This window comes from Lygodium microphyllum, chromosome 24 (genome assembly GCF_053477565.2).
Source record: "Lygodium microphyllum isolate KBCC chromosome 24, Lygodium_microphyllum_v1.1.10, whole genome shotgun sequence".
In the NCBI taxonomy this organism is placed as follows: domain Eukaryota; kingdom Viridiplantae; phylum Streptophyta; class Polypodiopsida; order Schizaeales; family Lygodiaceae; genus Lygodium; species Lygodium microphyllum.
In genome coordinates this window covers 102348990-102364836 of record NC_141158.1, presented here as the reverse complement: position 1 = coordinate 102364836, position 15847 = coordinate 102348990, and the positions used below count along the sequence as shown (strand labels likewise).

The window sequence follows — 15847 nt, the reverse complement described above, 5'->3', positions numbered from 1 at the left end:
GTCTCTCTGCATATCGAGTCTCAAAGCCAGTCGGCTCGCGATTTGTAATGGAGTGCTGCAAAGAAAACAAAATGCTAATTGTTAGAAACATGATTGTCAGTACAAAGAATATTTCAAAAAAATAAACAAGCAAAACAAAAGAAAAACTTACAAAGTCCTCCAAATATGTCATGTGGCCGCCACTCCCAAGATGATGGACCACTCCGGCCTCGAGTCGTGCCCTCGTCACCTCGTGCTGCTCACTCCAACGTCCTGGAGAATCTGTAGCCTCCTCCCTCAGTCGGCGCTAGTCGTCTGCATCTAACCACTCGGGCTTTGTAGCCCCACTCTTGATTGCCTTGTGTGCGTCGGATCGTCTATGTAACATGTATGCATGCACGCAATCCATCATCCAGCCCGTAGAGAATCTATCTACTGTGGCTGGCACTGGAAACTCCTCGTGCAAGGATGCTACTATATAGTCCTTGTTCCCCTCTGATATGTTCTTCGAATGATCCAAGAAGTTGCACCGAAAAACTTATTGGCATAACTCTCTCATGCGAGCCATCACCCTCCTCCCCTCATCATTCATAATGATGGCTCCTGACCTACTATCAACCAGATATCCATAACCCCTAGGAGTCTGCCTAAGATGGGTCCTCTCTCATCTGCGTCCACGCTCATGGGCATATCCAAGAGACCCCTCTGCATCCGGTGTACCGACAGGGGTAATCTCTCTCGGAGTAGCACCTAAAGGGGTGCCACCTGTGCTGACAGCTGCGCAAAAGCCGGAGTAACTGGAGTAGACATCCCCATAGGTGTGACAAATCCTGGAGGTGACACAGCTCCAGCTAAACAACGAGACGGAGACACGGCATCCGTGTCTCCACAGTATCCACCTGAGCCACGAGAGCGAGGAATCGCACCTATATCCCGTGTCGACCGTGGGCTCACTACCTCTGTATCTCTGCAATATCCCCCTGATCCTGATGCACTCCCTCCCTCTGGCCCAAGTCATGAGCGTCGAGATCGTCTACTCGAAGCCAAAGCATCCAATCTCGCTGAAGTAGATCTAGCAGAGCGCCCTGACGAAGAATGGGACAGCTCCTGGTCTGCCATCTCTCTGAATCTGGCGATCAGGTCTGGAGACATGCGTGCGAAGATGTCCTGTAACTCCTCATCGCTCATCCCTCGACTTATCCTGAAAATGTCACATGCACAAACAAAAAATAATTTTAGAATAATCAATTTAAATCATACAAAGCACAGTAATATAAATCATTTTAAAAAACTCTCACTTAAAATGCATATCTTATGTACCCTTATAAGCGATTGGTCAACGAATTGAGTAAGTGGATGCTCCAAGTATGAAGTATCCTATGGTCCCATGTTAATCTCCTGACATAACTCCGCATACACTGGAAGGTCGATAGACATGTCACCACAAAAGAATGAGTCTGCCTTGTTCTCAAAGAATTCTTGGACTCCTGTATTTCCATCATTGTTAGCCGATGCTGACTCCAAGCTTTCGACGATCTCCACCCCTTGCAATATCAACCCCTCTATTTGCATATTATCTTTATCTATACTTGGAACATCACTTTGATCATATACTCTCGCACTTCGAGGAGTTGAAGGTATAGCATACCACCATCGAGGTTGTCGAGGGTTTGGATAGAAGATTACCTATTCACAAACACGTACAAGAGAGTTCAAACCATTGTGACATAAACCATGTCGTAATACAATTAGCAAGCAAATGACTCCATGCACCTATTCACAATGGGCCGGCAACACAAAGATGTCGCACAAATCCGTCTAATTTTTTTCGGAATCTATTTCAAGAAATCCAAATGGACCTCGTCGAACTGTTGCTCCAGCTCCTCCAAGTACCACTTTGAACCACTGTACATCAAATAGTATCATGGAGAAGCTACGGTAATCCACTGTAACAATACTTTGCAAGTTCCCAAAATACTCAATCTCATCCACAACCGTGTTTGGATCCGTTGCTCGTCGCCGGCTCTCTTGCTCGAACCTTGCCATGACACCACAGTCCATTGTGGAGCACATTTTGTCAATACGCTCCACGTGAAAATGTCGTCCACATGACCACGCTGCACTATACATTTTGTATTGTACATTGAAACACTCAAATTAGATGTCGCATATAAAATTTAGATACGACAGATTCTAAACCCCTCATCACCTTTGGACTACATCCCCTCGAGAATTCCCATTCCTCAATTGAGACCTCTATCCCTTCGTGAGACGCTGTGGTCAAGGCTCCATGCAACCATCGCGTTGACATAAACCGCGGCATCTCCTCCATGCCTTCGGGATATCGAATCGATCGATGACACGTGCTACGTCGGAATTCAGCTTGCGCTTCCTCTCGATCTTGCCTAGCGATCTGGTACTTGGCGAGCCACGTCTCCATAGAGGCATGGTGCAATATACAAAAGCAATTCACATTCTCTTCCATTGAGGCATCCATTCTTTTTTCTACCCCATTTCCAACCACCACATCTCTAGTCAGTCTATCATCGTCCTTCAGCGACCATAGCATTTCATTGTCTGGTTCCACTGTTGGTAGCCATTGCGAAATATGCACTAGCGTCTCAGACACCAACAACCAACCTTCGGCCATGCTACCTTTTGGCCGAGCTTGTTGTCGTACAAAGCCTTTCAGGGTTTTCATGAAGCGCTCCAAGAATAACATCCATTGCGTATGGACAGGTCTAGTAATCTCCACTTCATCCACAAGATGCACAAGAAGGTGGATTTGTATCGTGAGCATGCTGGTGGGCAGGTATTTCTCAAAGAGGCAAACCGCCTCCACTGCTCCCCGCCTCGCAGATTCAATAGAGGACGTCTTAATCTCCTTCTGTGAGATCCATTACAAATGGCCCCGCGAATTTCTGGAGTAAGACATCCTGCGATCGTGATCGATAGTACAAACCGCCACACACCGTAAGAAGTTGAGCACAGACCGAATGGGTTCACGCCATCCATTGCGAGACCGAGCCGAAGATTCATTGGCTCTCAAGCAAAGCCTAGGAAGGTAGAGTCAATGTGGCTCCATGCGCGCGAATCCACTAATGTTCGTTGAACTCCATCCGTGGACCTATTATGCGCATGCCACGTTGTCAAGCTCGCCATGCCGGACGTATGAAACATGTGGTTTATGCGAGGGATGAGCGAAAAGTATCTGAGAACTTTTTGAGGGATGGTTTGCCCTTGCAAGTCCTATCAATACCTATGAGCACCACACTTTGGACATGTCTCCATACTCTTGTATTCTCCTCAAAACAAACAGCAATCGTTGATACATGCATGGATGTTATTGTAGTCCATGGCAAGCTTCCGTAAAACATGTCGTGCATCATCACGAGATTCAGGCATGGTATTTACAGGTGGTAATATATGATATTTCAATAACCTGAAAAAAATCATAAAACACCTTGAAAAAGCACAAATGTTTGTAATAATAGTGTCGAAAAAAAAATCAATGAAGTGTATGTACAAGGTACCTGAATAACTCGGTCACACTCGTATCGCTCCACCCGTATTTTGCTTGCACACTTAAGAGTGCAAGCAGTATCTTTAGCCGAGATACTCGGCACCCATCATATAATGGTATGGATGCTTCCTTTCTAAGTGGATCAGAAGTCTCGACATCCATGGGAATCAATGCATCGATCATTGCCTCCATCTCAAGCTCCAAGATTGTAGGTAGATCTGGAAGGTTGCCTATCTCCTCTGGCATTGATGGTGGTGGATTGGTGCGCAGATCGGTCGCAGATAGCTCACGTAGTGAATCCCTGAAGGTCCCCAAGAACAATGAACTCTACCTTTTTGCACAAAAAACAATGTAAAAGCATGCACGACAAGAGGCAAGAGACAAATTGGGTTCAATCTCACCCATGCCTTGTGTAAGCGCTTCACAAAGCATGTATTTAATGTATATTTCCAATCTTCATGCTCAATAATAGCCCAATTACAAAAATATGACAAGCTTTTAGCTTTTGAGAGTTTGCTTTCTACAAAAATAGGAAAATAAAGCTAATGGACGGTGCCCATAGAGTCTGGCACGCCCAATCTCAATGTCCAAATAGAAATAACATATCCGTGCACATAGGCGCATACAAAATAATAATCAATAATCAATGTCTCTATAGACATAACAAAATATAAGCGTGGCGCCTATCAAAATATAGTCCAAATGTCAAATACTCGCAAGACTCCAATGCTTTCCTCCGCCACTGCTGCTATCTCTACACATCAACTGAAGCATTCACAATCGTTAGTAAAATAATACAATTAAACCGACAAAAGTGAATACCTAGCAGTCTTCAGCTACATAAATAAATCAACTGGTTAGAAATAACTCCTAACCTTAATTTATTACGAGTGCACACTCTAAACTCATAAACGTTTATTAATTTAATATACATTTTGCGGAATCACCCACTATGGAATCACCCATGTACACACTAAATTAATGAAACACCCGAAAAGGACAGGCGTCCCCATCAACTTCTCGCACAAAGAATCCTCTTTGTGTATGAGCCCCGGTCATCTAAGTTTACGGAATCCACCGTAAAACCTCACGGAATCCACCGTGGCATATGCCTCCTGGCATCATACCCCCGGGGTGGGATAGCAATTGACCTCAATTGCTATTAGCTCAATGTGGAGCTAACAGAGTGGGAAAAGCATTTAAGTCTCTAGCGTGCATCCATTGTGCTTCCTCTACAGGATGGTTCTTAAATTTTACTAGATATCTAGAATATCTTCGGCCAGTTCTAGTGGTCATGTAGTCAGTGTTTATGATGGCTTCTGGTTCAAGTATTTCAGTCTCTTCTTCTAGTAAAGGTGGGTTTTCATAAACAGGGTGGATAGGTAATTGGCCTCTAAATGGTCTCAATAAACTAATGTGAAATGTATTATGAATTTTCCAATGAGATGGCAATTCTAACTTGAATGCATTGTCATTAATCTTATGAATGATTCTAAATGGTCCATAAAATCTAGGAGCTAATTTTACAACTGGATGTCTATCTATACTTTGTAGTCTACGCTTTTCTATTCTAAGCCAAACATAATCATCAACTTTGAAATTCATGGCTTGTCTTTTCTTGTTGGCTTGTTTGGTATATGATTGTTGGGCTTTAGCAATCATATCCTTAACCTCATCAAAAATATTGTTATGCATAATAGCAATATCATCAGCACTCTGAATTCTATTAGACAAAGATGCAACAGGTGTAGATAATCTATATCCATAAATAACTTCAAAATGTGCTTTCTTTGTAGATGTATGCGGTGTATTGTTGTATGCAAACTGTAATAAATGCAAATGAGTATCCCATGTCTGAGGTTTAGAGATAGTATATGCACGTAAAAGATCTAAAATTGTGCTATTTGTGGCTTCTGTTTGTCCATTTGTTTCTGGATGAAATGCAGATGAGAAATCAATCTTTGTGCCTAGATTTGCAAACAGTGTAATCCAAAAATTATTACAAAATCTAGAATCACGATCTGAAATAATCACTTTTGGCAATCCATGGTTAGTAAAAACAGTTTTCAAAATTAACTGTGCTGCTTGTGATGCTGTTAAAGTTTTCTTACATGCAATGAAATATGCTTGCTTACTAAATCTATCTACAATTGTCCAAATCATGTCATGGTTAGATTTAGTATTTGGTAAACCAGTAATGAAATCCATAGATATATGTTCCCAAGGTTTAGATGGAATAGATAAAGGCATTAGTAATCCATACTGTTTACCATTATGTCTCTTTATTCTTTGACAAATCAAACATTCAGAAACGAAATTAGATACATCTGCATCCATATGCGGCCAATAAAAATCTCCAGTTAACATGCGTAATGTAGATATGATACCTCTATGACCTTGATATGGGGGACAATGAATTTCATTCAAAACAAAAGATCGGAATGGAATAGTAACACACAGTCTCTTTTCAAAAAACATAAATCCATCATTATATGACAATGAATCAACAGGAATGAAATTATTTTGAACTAATTTTTGCCAATCAGAATGAAAAGTAATATCTTGGTGATATGTGTCTTTCATAGCAATCAAAGAATCAAAAGATATGATGGAAATGTTATGAATTGCAGGTCTTCTACTCAATGCATCAGCAACTACATTTTCTTTTCCAGGTTGGTATTGAATGATAGGATGAAAACTTTGAATGAAGGAAGTCCATTTGATATGACGGTCAGAAATTTGGGATTGGCTAAGTAGATGTCTAATGCTTTGCTGGTCGGTCTTTATCATGAATTCTGAACCCATTAAATAATGCTTCCATTGTTTTAATGCTTGTACAACTGCTAATAGTTCCTTGTCATAAGTGGAATATTTGAGCTCAGAGGGTTTCAATTTAGAACTAGAATATGCTATTGGATGGTTGTCTTGCATTAATACGGCTCCTATTTCTGATCCGCTAGCATCGGTCACAACTAGAAAGAATGGTCTGTTAAAGTCAGGCAATTGTAGAACATGGGCATTAGTTAATGCACGTTTCAGTAAATCAAAGGATTTTTGCTGATTTTCAGTCCATTGATAAACAATTCCTTTCTTAAGAAGTTTTGTTAATGGTAAAGCAAGTAATGAGAAATTACGTACAAACTTCCTATAGAAACTAGCAAGACCAAGGAATGAGCGTAATTCGTGTACATTTTTAGGAACAGGCCAATGCAATATTGCATCAATTTTCTTAGGATCAACTTTAATTCCTTCTTTTGATACAATATGTCCTAAATATTCAATTTCCGTCTTAAAGAATTCACTCTTTTCAGGATTAGCAAACAATTGATTTTCTTTCAGTAATTGAAAAACTAATGTTAAATGCTCATAATGCTCTTTTTCACTTTGACTAAACACCAAAATATCATCAAAGAAAACAATCACACAATACTGATATTTCAGAAAGATACGGTTCATCATTCTATTGAAAGTAGCAGGTGCATTAGTTAATCCGAATGGCATGACTAAGAATTCGTAATGGCCAAACTGTGTCCTGAATGCAGTCTTAAATATGTCGGATCTATCTAGCCTCACCTGATGATATCCAGACTTAAGGTCAATTTTACTAAATATAGAAGATTCTTGCAGTTTGTCCATAAGGTCATCAACTCTAGGTATAGGATACCTATTCTTTACAGTGATCTTATTTAATGCTCGGTAGTCAATACACATACGATAGGTATTATTCTTTTTCTTGACTAGGAGTACAGGTGCACCGAATGGGGAACTGCTAGGTCGAATTAGGCCTCTATTTAGTAATTCTTCAACTTGAGTCTGGATTTCTTTTTGCTCTATTTGATTGTGCCTATATGGTGCTTTGCAAGGTGGTTGTGTGCCAGGTATTAGATCAATCTTATGGTCTTCTGGACGTGAAGGTGGTAAACCTGGTGGTAGGTCTTCTGCAAAACAATCCTTAAAATATCCAAGAAACTCCTTATGCCTAAAGTGTATATGATTTTCCTTTGCGTGCAGTTCATTCACCCAAATGAGATATGATTTAGTATTCTTGCGTAGTGCACGTTTTGCTTGAGTATGCGAAAGCAGTGGAAAAATATGAGATGCATGCATATCATATAATGTAATAGATTTTCCTTGAAAATTAATATTCATTGTGTGCGTGGAATAATCTATATTTGGATTATGCTGGTGTCTCCATGGCATTCCTAGAATAATGTCGCTTGACTGTAATGGGACAACTAAGAAATTTCTTCTTTCAATGTAGGACCAATTTGAATTTCTAAATCTTGTACTTCTTGTGTGCCATTGTACCTAGTGCCTAAAAATGCAGCTTTTATGCGATAATGCGTAGGTACAGTATGCAATTTCAATTCCTTTACCAATTTTGCTGAAATAAAGTCATGGGTACTACCATCATCATGTAAAATAGTTCTTTCTTTTCCATGCACCATACATTTCATAGTCAACAATGAATGTGGAGTAGGCATACCTGGTATAGTGTCGGAAGTAGTAGTAGGATTATCCTCATCTTCAGTGAAATCCGGCATATCCTCATGCTCGTCTTCGTCCATAGCTCCAAGGTAGTTGATATGTGCTGGTGGCTTCTTTGAATGACAATTTGCTGCGAGATGCCCTGGTTGGTGACACTTGTAGCATACTATTGGCTTGGCTTTGGTCACATTATTTGCAATGGCTAGGAGTCTGGGTACATTTGGATTTGCTTGTGGAATAGGCTTTGGATTTGGATTGACAGTGGATGGTAATGCAGGTGGTTTAGGCCAATTCTTGCGGAAAGATGGTGATGAGAAACGACCTGGATTAAACCTTCTGAAATTGGAATTGAATTGTTTAGATCCATAATTACCGTTAACTTGGAATTGCTGTGGTCGTCGATCTCTTCCGCGTAACTTATCTTCAGTGTCGTGAGCTAAGGAGATGGCATCTTCAAGGGTAGCAGGCTTGAACATGTTCACTTCAGCGTAGTAATGTCCAAGAAGTCCAAACATATACTTTCGCTTATGTGTTGTCTCTGGTACGTCTTCAAGCATGCGTAGCTGTAGGAGTGCATTCCAAAAACGCTCTGTATATTGTGGAATAGGCTCACGATCTCGCTGTTGAAGTAAATCCCATTGCTTGATAGCCTTCTCATGAAATTGCGATGGAAGGAAATTCTGCATGAACTTCTTCTTGAAATCTTCCCAAGTAGCAAGACATTCTATGCTCTTGCGGACTACGGTCCACCAAAGTGATGCTCTATCTATCAGATGACTAGTAACACACTTGATTTTATCTTTTTCGGGATAAGTTTCCTCATGGAAATAGTCATCAAACTGGCTAATGAATGATAAAACAGTCTTTCCTTCTCTTATGCCATTGAAAGTGTGAAACTTGAAACTTCGTTTACTTATCTTGGATTCCTTGCGAATGGTTTGTGCTTCAAGAGTGGCGTCGATGGTACGGCGAATCAAATCTTCAGCTTGTGGTTCTTCTTTGTCGGTGGATGCTCTTTGAAGTTTTGTCAATTGCGCTTGCAATGCTTGCCTAGCCCTTTGCTCTTCTTCCAATTGTAGCATGATTAGATCCAGTTTTTGTTCCATGGTAGGCTCAGGTAAGTCGTCTTCAGCCATAGGATCATCCATATGTGGGGTAGTCATCCTGTAAATCTCAACAAACCTTTCTCACTCAAAATCAGGTTAGCGGGATGAGCGTAGCTCAAATTTGGGGTTACAAGGCTATGTATTTTTGGGTATTTCTTTGTATATTTTCTGAAAATCTGCAATATTTCTGTCTCCGTTTGCTGAAAGTACTTCAATGAACTTGTAGATAGGTAGAACAGCTTGCTGCGAACAACTTTCCAGTTCAGAGTTTTTGCATACGAACAAGTCTTCTAGGAGTTTTAAGCACTAGTCAGTTCTGATTTAGTCTGACTTGCAGAGTTGCAGACTTAGCAGACTTGCAGAGTTGTTGACTTGCTGAACTTAGGCCGACTTGCAGAACTTACAGGACTTGATTCAACTTGACTTGCAGAACTTGTCTTTTGCAGTGCAGGACCCGAAGTTGCTGAACTTGATTGCCTTGCCTGACTTGCAAAAAGCTTAGGAGATTAAGCTTAATAGCTGAATCAGAAGGTCGTCGTGATTTCGTGAGGGAGGGGGGGTTCGTTTTTTTCACCGCGCGAAAAAATCGGAGGTCCTCAGAGACCTCACGATTAGAAATTTGAAGTATTAAGCCTCTTCTTAAGCTTATAAGCTTAACAATTAAGCTTTGATAAAGATAGTTTAAGAGTTTTTCTCACTGTTTCTTCACGACTTCTTGATGGAGATGAATACGTGGTCCTCCGCCTGCAGAGCCTGGTCCTTCGCGATTTGACAGTGGAAACAGGGGTTCTTGATCGCCAGAAGTCTGCCTGTATCGACGGTTCGCGATGAGATTGACTGTAGAGCCCGTTTGTTCCTGGAGCTCCGCCTTCGCCCGAGATTGGTAGCGATTGGAAGCTCTTGATCTCTGCTCCGCTCTGATACCACTGGTGCACAGATCGGTCGCAGATAGCTCATGTAGTGAATCCCTGAAGGTCGCCAAGAACAATAAACTCTACCTTTTTGCACAAAAAACAATGTAAAAGCATGCACGACAAGAGGCAAGAGACAAATTGGGTTCAATCTCCCCCATGCCTTGTGTGAGCGCTTCACAAAGCATGTATTTAATGTATATTTCCAATCTTCATGCTCAATAATAGCCCAATTACAAAAATATGACAAGCTTTTAGCTTTTGAGTTTGCTTTCTACAAAAATAGAAAAATAAAGCTAATGGACGGTGCCCATAGAGTCTGGCACGCCCAATCTCAATGTCCAAATAGAAATAACATATCCGGGCGCATAAGCGCATACAAAATAATAATCAATAATCAATGTCTCTATAGACATAACAAAATATAGGCGTGGCGCCTATCAAAATATAGTCCAAATATCAAATACTCGCAAGACTCCAATGCTTTCCTCCGCCACTGCTGCTATCTCTACACATCAACTGAAGCATTCACAATTGATAGTAAAATAATACAATTAAACCGACAAAAGTGAATACCTAGCAGTCTTCAGCTACATAAATAAATCAACTGGTTAAAAATAAATCCTAACCTTAATTTATTACGAGTGCGCACTCTAAACTCATAAACGTTTATTAATTTAATATGCATTTTGCGGAATCACCCGCTATGGAATCACCCATGTACACACTAAATTAATGAAACGCCCGAAAAGGACAGGCGTCCCCATCAACTTCTCGCACAAAGAATCCTCTTTGTGTATGAACCCCGGTCATCTAAGTTTACAGAATCCACCGTAAAACCTCACGGAATCCACCGTGGCATATGCCTCCTGGCATCATGGATTGGCTCTTACACTCCATCCATCGCACGCCCACGTACTCTTCTAATTGGCCGCAAAGGGTGCACTCTCCCTTGGGATGAGACATCACCTCCCTGGATAGAAAATTTGCCAGTAAGACCTAATCTTATTGTATATGGTATTCAATTAGCTTGCCAGTACAATGCATGATTGATATTAACTTCAAATTACCATTTGCTGAAAATCCGCAATCGCCTGATCAATGATCTCAGATTGAAACTCGCCAAATCGTCATACGTGTTCTATAGACAATCGGCATTTTTGTCTTATTGCCATCTTGCATTGAGAGCAAGGACATGGGACACGTAGATTAAGATACGCCTCGCGATCTTGGACAACAGGTCCTTCTTCCTTTTCCATCTTGTCTACGTTACAACAAACAATTTAATGACTTGTAATACAATTTGGGAAAACCCTTCACTCATTGTTTGTTGGAGGTTCTAGAGTGCACTTGGATTGAGATTGAAGCTTAGTCTCATTGAGTTTGACTGTCACTTCTCACATCAAGCATTAATTTAAGACACTTCATGCCTCTTATCATTGGATGATACATGAGCCATTTGCTAGATATATTATAGTGAGACAATAGGACTAATTGTGACATGTACATGCTCTCTTGATACTCATTGGATGTAGTACCCTTATCGTAGGATGGTTTGATGTTTTTTCTTGGATCTATTAGCACCTTCCCCATCAAGTAGAAAAAAATTCAATAGTGCATAAAGCTTCCATTGACATAGAATGCTTGCTTTAGATTACCTAAAAATTTTATGTCTTTCCTCTTGGTTCCTATCAAAGAAGAGGGCCTTACAAATAGTTTCGACATCAATACTCTTTTCCTTTACCTATGTGGCATATGACTATGCTTCAATTTTCCACCACCCTAAGTGACTTGGAATTTGAAGTGTTGAGGGAGGTCACCTCCTACCCTTTTCCCCTACATGCATCCATAAGGAGAGGACAAATGCAGCGATGGAGGAGTAGTCTTTCTTGTCAACACTCATCTGATGCCATTTTTTGTGGACAAACTCAAAAACTCATTCAGTGCCCTTGAAATTTTTAGTGACAAAGGTACTTGCCATTATATAAACATAAGAATGGGTATACGTATACGATACAAACACACTAGATGATCTCCTAGTAGCACTGGTTGGGGCTACTTGTATTATTGTGAAGTTGTGAGTCTACATCTTGCTCATGCATTATCATGCATCTACTTCTCTTTGTTCATAAAAGAAGAACATACAATAACTTTTGTTTGGTACAAATGATGCACTAAGTAATTATGTGCAAAAGCCCAACATTCGTGCGAGGTATAATGTTATACTTTTACCAAATTAAAAATATTATTACAAAGAAAACACATTGATAGAAGAGCAAAACTTCATTTTCACATGAATTATATATAGAATAACATAATTGAATTGTAATTAGTTATAGTAAAATGTCAAAAGTAAATCATTACAATCAGTTAGTGTGCCTAAGTAGAAATATGAGCTTAGAACATGGGCAAAGAGAGATGAGAATAGAGCATGGGGCATGTAGGTCTCGGGGGGTCCACTAGGGTTTACTGTATGGTACCACGTGAGTGTAAGGGAGGGGGTTATTTAAGGGAAGGAAGGTAGATTTTATAAGGTAAGGTCCCATAAATAGGGGGTAGATAAGGGGTATTTTCATATATTTCTTGCATACATGTGACGTATCCTTATTACTACTAGTGAATCCCCTGTGCATGTAGGCTTTGGAAGAGGGTTCACTATGCTTGATCATGTATTGATCGTCAAAGCTATTATATAGGAGGGTAGAACACATCGAAAGAGGATTTATTGCTATTTTCTAGATTTTTGCAATGCATTTGACATGTGTCTTGTGCTAGGCTCAAGTTGCAACCATAAGATAATGGCACACTAGAAGATCTATAGTGGGGATTCATGCCTTGTATGATTTAGTGATTAGGAGGATACATGAACTAGGAGGGATTTTTGATATGGTGGATAGTTGCATCCAAATGAAGGAGTGGTGCACACTTTCACCTACTCTATTTTGTGTTTATGATGATGAGCTCTCAGATTATGTGTATAGTTTGGGGGGACCAATTAGCATGCATATTGATATCCATTTTATTGTATGCAAATGATGTGGTATTGATTGCAGACTATCTTGAGGGATTTAAAAGACACATGGATGCATTGCAAACATTTTATATGCATAGAGGATCAATAGTGAACCTTTGGAAGACAAAGATGATGGTGGTTAATAGTAAATTCAAGTCATAAAAATAAACCTTGCTCAATATAATGTCAAGACGTGGATAGCACTGATATAGAAAGTAGAGACAAAGATGGCCTTTTATTGAGAGCATCTCCTTCATACCACAAAGGTTTTGCTAACAACCTCTTCCATTTCCTCCCTCTCCCTCCCTCTCCCTCTCCATCCCTCCCCCTCCCTCTCCCTCTCCCTCTCCCTCTCTTTCTCTCTCATTTCCTCTCCCTCTCACAATATATCCTAACACTCTCCAAAAGCAAAAGGGAGAGGGAGAGAGAGAATGCACTCTCCCTCCCTCTCCCTCTCCCTCTCTTTCTCTTTCTCTTTCTCTCCCTCTCTCATTTCCTCCGCCTCCCTCTCCCTCTCTTTCTCTTTCTCTCCCTCTCTCTTTCTCTTTCTATTTCTCTCCCTCCCTCTTCCTCTCCCTCTCTTTCTCTCTCATTTCCTCTCCTAAACAAGCAAAAGAGAAAGTGATTTAAACCATAAACAAGAAAAACAAGGAGAGAATAGACTCACCGATGAGATATGGCGACTGTGCGGCGGCTCCTCTTCGCGATGAAGGCTCCTCCTCTCCTTTGCGAACAACGGTGGCGGCGGCGGTAGCAAGCCTTCTTCCTCTCCTCTCACGACGGTCGCTCTCTCTCTCGCTCTCGCTCTCAAAACATAAGACGCAAAAATGTGAAATAAATCCGCGCTTTCGGCCTGTTGTTTTCCCTGTAGAGCGTCGCTATTTGTGTCGCTATTTGCATCGTAAAAAATAGTGATGCCGGTACCTGCGTCGCTACCCGCCGTCGCTATAGGCTTAAATCCTTGTAATGTCCATACGCAATAGATGTTCTTTTTGGAGCACTTCATGAAAATCCTGAAAGGCTTTGTGTGACAACGAGCTTGGCCAGAAGGTAGCATGGCCGAAGGTTGGTTGGTGTCTGAGGTGCTAGTGCATATTTCACAATGGCTACCAACGGTGGAACCAGACAATGAAATGCTATGGTCGCTAAAGGACGATGATAGACTGACTGGAGATGTGGTGGTTGGAAATGGGATAGAAAAAAGAATGGATGCCTCAATGGAAGAGAAGGTGAATCACTTTTGTATGTTGCACCATGCCTCTATGGAGACATGGCTCGCCAAGTACGAAATCGCTAGGCAAGATCGAGAGAAAGCATGAGCTGAATTCGGACGTAGTACGCATCATCGACCGATTCGATATCCCGAAGGTATGGAGGAGATGCCGCGGTTTATGTCAACGTGATGGTTGCATGGAGCTTTGACCGCAGCATCTTGCAAAGGGACTGAGGTCTCAATGGAGGAGTGGGAATTCTCGAGGGGATGTAGTCCAAAGGTGATGAGGGGTTTAGAATCTGTCGTATCTAAATTTTATATAAGACATCTAATTTGAGTGTTTCAATATACAGTAAAAAATATATAGTGCAGCGTGGTCGCGCGGACGGCATTTTTGCGTGAAGCGTATTGACAAATTGCGCTCCACAATGGACTGTGGTGTCATGGTAAGGTTTGAGCAAGAGAGCCGGCGACGAGAAATTAATCCAAACACAATTGTGGATGAGATGGAGTATTTTGGAAACTTGCAAAGTATTGTTACAGTGGATTACCGTAGCTTCTCCATGATACTATTCGATGCGCAGTGGTTCAAAGTGGTACTTGGAGGAGCTGGAGCAACAGTTCGACGAGGTCCATCTGGATTTCTCGAAATAGATTCTGAAAAAAAATGGACGAATTTGCACGATACCTTTGTGTTGCTGGCCCATTGTGAATAGGTGCATGGAGTCATTTGCTTGCTAATTGTATTACGATATGGTTTATGTCACAATGGTTTGAACTCTCTTGTATGTGTTTTTGAACATGTAATTTTCTATCCAAACCCCCGACAACCTCGATGGTGGTATGTTATATCTTCAACTCCCCAAAGTGCGAGAGTATATGATCAAAGCAATGTTCCGAGCATAGATGAAGATAATATGCAAATAGAGGGGTCGATATTGCAAGGGGTGGAGGCCGTCGAAAGCTTAGAGCCAGCATTGGCTAACAATGATGGAAATACAAGAGTCCAAGAATTCTTTGAGAATGAGGCGGACTCATTATTTTGTGGTGACATGTCTATCGACCTTCTAGTGTATGCGAAGTTGTGTCAGGAGATTAACATGGGACCATAGGATACTTTATACTTGGAGCATCCACTTACTCAATTCGTTGACCAATCGCTTATAAGGATATATAAGATATGCATTTTAAGTGAGATTTTTTTTAAATGGTTTATATTACTGTGCTTTGTATGATTTAAATTGATTATTCTAACATCATTTTTTCTCTGTGTAGGTGACATTTTCAGGATGAGTCGAGGGATGCGCGATGAGGAGTTACAGGACATCTTCACACGCATGTCTCCAGACCAAATCATGAGATTCAGAGAGATGGCAGATCAAGAGCTGTCTCGGTCTTCGTCAGGGCACTCTGCTAGATCTGCTCTAGCGCAATCGGATGCTTCGACTTCGAGCAGACGAGCTCGACGCTCACGACTTGGGCCAGAGAGAGGAAGTGCATCGGGATCAGGAGGATGCTGCAGAGATACAGAGGCAGTGAGCCCGCGGTTGACACGGGATAAAGGTGTGACTCCTCGTTCTCGTGGCCCTTCTAGGGAGCATGCCTCATGCTCAA

At 41.1% G+C, this 15847-nt stretch overlaps 1 pseudogene; it reads right to left on the bottom strand.

Annotated features, from left to right (window-relative positions):
• Nucleotides 1-3435, bottom strand: part of LOC148015459 (uncharacterized) — a 36616-nt pseudogene extending 33181 nt beyond the window's left edge.
• Between the last annotated feature and the right edge of the window lie 12412 nt (nucleotides 3436-15847).